At 37.1% G+C, this 4,631-nt stretch overlaps 1 pseudogene across 1 annotated transcript; it reads right to left on the minus strand.

Annotated features, from left to right (window-relative positions):
• Positions 1-3,491: 3,491 nt before the first annotated feature.
• LOC113629605 (39S ribosomal protein L30, mitochondrial pseudogene) lies at positions 3,492-4,136 on the minus strand (annotated as a pseudogene). The gene has a single exon (XR_003436627.1). The product of XR_003436627.1 is annotated as a 39S ribosomal protein L30, mitochondrial pseudogene (transcript).
• Between the last annotated feature and the right edge of the window lie 495 nt (positions 4,137-4,631).

The following is a 4,631-nucleotide window of genomic DNA, read 5'->3' on the forward strand; positions in this document are numbered from 1 at the left end:
CTCAATTCTTGTATGTCACTTAGTAAACCTGGGACAATAAGCAGTATACTTTACTCCTCTATGTTTCTACATTTGTAAAATGGGGAAAATAATAATAGCATCTAACCCACAGGGTATTTCTGGTAAGGATTAAGCAAATTATTATTTATAAATGAATTTAAATAGTTGCTTGTCTATAGTAATAATTGCATCATATTTTACTATTTTTATTTTATTGTTATTATTACAAGCGTTCCTTGTTTATTGCACTTTGCTTTATTGCTCTTTGCAGATAACTGTGTTTTCCACAAACTGAAGGTTTGTTAAGCTGCATTGAGCATACCTATCAGCACCATTTTTCTAACAGCATTTGCTCACTTTGTATCTTTGTGTTACATTTTGGTAATTCTTGCAATACTTCAAACTTTTTCATTGTTGTATTTGTTATGGTGATCTGTGATCAGTAATCTTTGATATTTCTATTGCAAAAAGATTACAACTCACTGAAGGCTCAGAGGATGATTAGTATTTTTTAGCAATAGAATATTTTTTAATTAAGGTACATACATTGTTTTTTATACATAATGCTATTGCACACTTAATAGACTATAGTGTAACCACAACTTTTATATGTACTAGAAAACCAAGAATTTATGTGACTAGTTTTATTGCTGTATTTGCTTTATTGCAATGGTCCAGAACTGAACCCAAAATATCTCAGAAGTATGTCTGTATTATTAATTTCATCAGCATGTCCCCATTTGCTCAGGACAAAACTTTGGAGTTACACTTCACACCACTCTGTCTCTGAACCATTCAATCCATGACACATCTTTGTGTTATGCCTAATTATGCAAATTATGCCTAATTTGCCTTTTTGGAGTACTTCTACCTCACTATTTCTCATCTCTCACCTGGACAATTGCAGTATGTCCTCATTGCTAGTCTCCCTGATTCTCCTCTTGCCCTCCTACATTCTATTCTATACATGGATGTCATACTTCCTCTTAAAAATGTAAATTGTACCTATTTAAACCTTTCCATTATACCTAGAATAAAATCTAATGGCTTTGACAAAGTGGGTGGGGCTCACGTCAGCAGTTGTCTCAGCCTCCACCCACGTTCCCTTAATCAGCTCTCCAGCTTATAAGCTAAGTCAGCTGCCTTTTGGTTGGCCTCCACTGAGCCAAGAGTCTTTGCACTTGTTGTTCTTCCCTGACATGCTCTTCTCCAAATCATCACCAGACCTGCCCGTTTCCAGAGGCTCTGGTCTCTGCTTAGATGGCTCCTCCTCAGAAAAGCCGTCTCTGACTATCCTATGTTAAACTCTTCCCCTACATTCCAATGTTCCATTTCATTTGATTGGTGGTTGCTTTGTTACTACTGTTTATCATTGATCTTCCCTAACTAGAAAATAATTTCCGCAAGAGGAGGATCATTGACTATAGCATTTAGTCTTGAGACTCCATATTTAAGATAGTACTCTTACATATTAGGCTTTCAATAAATGTATTTTGCATTAATAAAGGCCCAGATGATAAGTTGTGATTATTTAATTTTTCCAAAAACCATAGGAAGTAGTTAATTCTATCTACATATTAATGATATGAAGTTGAAAATTCACTGGGTAACTGGTGCAGGGGCATAAGTTTGGTTATTTATGGAGTCAAATTGATTACAATATGAATTTTGTTTGTTTGTTTTTACTATTCTACCACTCCAATGTTCCCTCTTTTCCTTGAAGGATAACTAGGATTTATATGTGTGGAAAGAAGCTTGGTATTGCTCAAATAAGGATAAGAAACATCTAAAATTCATGAAAATGTTTCCCTACCCACAAGAATAAAAGGAATTTATTTAACTGACATTTATATAATGCATATTACATAGAGATTTTGCACTTAGAAGTAGTAATTCATTTAGCTGGGATAACAAACATATGAGCTTGGTACTATTATTGTTCCTATTTTGCAGATGAGGAAACTGAGATACAAATTAGTTACATGCTGTCAAGATTCCCTGAGGTGGTCCCAGGCAGTAGTACATGGAAAATGAGATTGTGATTCCATTCAGAAAGATTTTCTTAGTTTAGAAAACACAAAGTTGACTTTGAAGTGCTAATAGAAAAGAGGGAACATGTATCAAAATTAGTTTTTGTAAAGTGCCATTCAAGTGAAAATCAGTGAGGGGAAACAATTTGTATTTGAACTCAACTTGGTATTCTCTGCAACAACTATAGAGTCTTACTCTCTTTCTTATTTCCAAGCCCAGCGCGCAGGACTGCGATAGTGCAGGACCACATCAATCCCATGAGCCCAGAGATGAGTCAGCTTGTCAACTAAACCAGGTACTAGGCTATGCACCAAGAGAAAGGAAATCATAAGGAAGTCCAGCATAGCACCCACATAAAAGTGAGGCTAATGGCTATATATTGAGGGGCTGATCTAAGCATTCTACTCTGAGCCTGTAGGATGGTGAGAGTATTCACATACATGCAGCAATGAAAGAGCATTCTAGAACAGGAAAATGTGTAGGCAAAGACTGGAAAGTGAGGCCATGTGGTATATTTTAGAGGTACGGCCATAATGTGAAAGTTGTAACATGAAAGTTCTAATAGTGTAATGTGAAAGTTGCAGAGAAGTGTCACAAGAGCCAAGATGGGAAAAGTTGTGTAGCTTTACCTGTCATCTAAGGCATGTCAATTTCACTTAATAAATAAAAGGGAACCAACATTAGTCTACACCTAGTTGACCTTCATGCTCAGATCTTCCTACGTCACGTACATAAACAGCACCATTTCACCCTGGTCCCCAGTCTGAACATTACTTGACTTTATATTGTGCCAAAACAAGTCATTCAATAGAGCAAAATTCTATAAAATATAACCATCTGCTTTTGTTTAAAAATAATGTGAACAATTAAATTATACTGGAATTTTTCCTGAATTTCCCTCTTTGGGATAGTCTTTAAGCAACCTATAGACACATATAATGGTTTGATATTATATCATGCCCAGACTTTGTTTATATTGGGTCAAAATAGACATTAAGGGAGGAAAAAATGTAAAGATCCTAGTGTTTGATGTATCTAATGCAAATACTCCATCTCAGGGTCATATCTTTGTAAGTAGGAAATCCTACAATTACTTTTCCTTATACAACAGGTAAGTATAGAGTTAAGGCAGCTGCTTGAACATTTGTCCACCAGGATCTGCAACAGGACATAAAAGGCAGGTCAACATAGACCTTATAGCAAGGGCATATAGATAATGCACAGGGCACGTCATCATCTCAGAAATGGAAATACCATGAAAGCTCTGGACAAACATCTAAACTCAACTAAGACAGCTTTAATATAAGTACGTAGTAGATATCTAAGAATGTGATGCTTCATTATGCTTGCTCTTGGATTATTGTGCTTGATTTTGGGTCACTGGCAAACTGCCACATGTGAAGAAGAGACCCCAGATATTGAAGGGATCTGGAAAATATCTTTATATTTCTTTTAATGACTAGAATTTAAAACATATTTTAATGAGAACACTTTCTCACCATCTTTACATAGACATGACTTGCACTTTTTACTCTGAAGCTGCGAGGCCATCAGGACTTCTTTTCTTCCTGGTGCTCAGGGTTCTGAAGCCACGCCCCCATCAGTTCCCCAGTGCTCTTGAGGCACGCGTTGGACATGTCCTCCTCCGTTGGGAGAACTCGTGGCAGTTTCAGGGGCTTGATTCTTATCAAACGTTTAACCGCTTTCAGTTTTGCCTTCACCAAAGGGATATTCTTGTGAACTTGAGGAGTATGTGCTTTTTGTAACCCAAGCATCCTTATTAAATCTTTCTCCCAATATGGACGTCTTTTTGTACTTTTTATTCTGGTAACAATATCCAGTTTATAAGGTTGCTGTGGATCCCCACCATATTTTTCATGACCTTCAGGTGAAGGCTGAAAAACTTCATCTGGAATTCTTGACTTCGTAAATCTGTGACAAATCCAGTCTGTACAAAAAGAGGCTCCACACCTTTTGTCACCATTGATAGTGTGCCTGGGGGGCTCTGAACTATTGAGTACAAAATCCTTGCCATGAGGGTGGTGACCGTTCTTAGAGATGGTGACTGCTAAATGTCTTTCCACCTGATGGGAAGTAGACTTCATAGAGGATACTTAGTGTGGAGGAGAGAACATTTGGGTGGGAGATGGTAGAAGTTTTCAAGTAGAAATGGTTTACACCAGGGAGTAAAAAAGCATCACTTCAACTTTTTAAGGAGGACGCTTTGTCAGTTGGAACTCTTCTAGTTTAAACGCAAATTTTGTAATGTAATGAGGTCTGGGGTGAAATTGAAGCAGGAGCTACAAAACTGCTTGGCAGGACATTGGAAATGGTTACATAGAGTTGGACATCCAAGCCAGTCAAATCTTGTGGCTTTGGATTCCAGGTTCTCTTAAGTTCTATATTAGTGCTATGAGGTAGGTCATCTTAATACCATACTGCTTTAAAACTCAGCCTCAGAACACTGCACTTCCTGCTGAAGATATCAGTAGCCTCCTTCAGAGAGACATCTTGATTTTGCTAGATTCTTTTTCAGTGTTTGGCAGCTTGGTAAACTTTTTATTAGTCCACTTATTGTTGATTTTGCATTGTTTTGTTTT

This window comes from Aethalodelphis obliquidens, unplaced genomic scaffold (assembly GCF_003676395.1).
Source record: "Aethalodelphis obliquidens isolate GAN/ISIS:26980383/991018 unplaced genomic scaffold, ASM367639v1 scaffold27, whole genome shotgun sequence".
In the NCBI taxonomy this organism is placed as follows: Eukaryota; Metazoa; Chordata; class Mammalia; order Artiodactyla; family Delphinidae; genus Aethalodelphis; species Aethalodelphis obliquidens.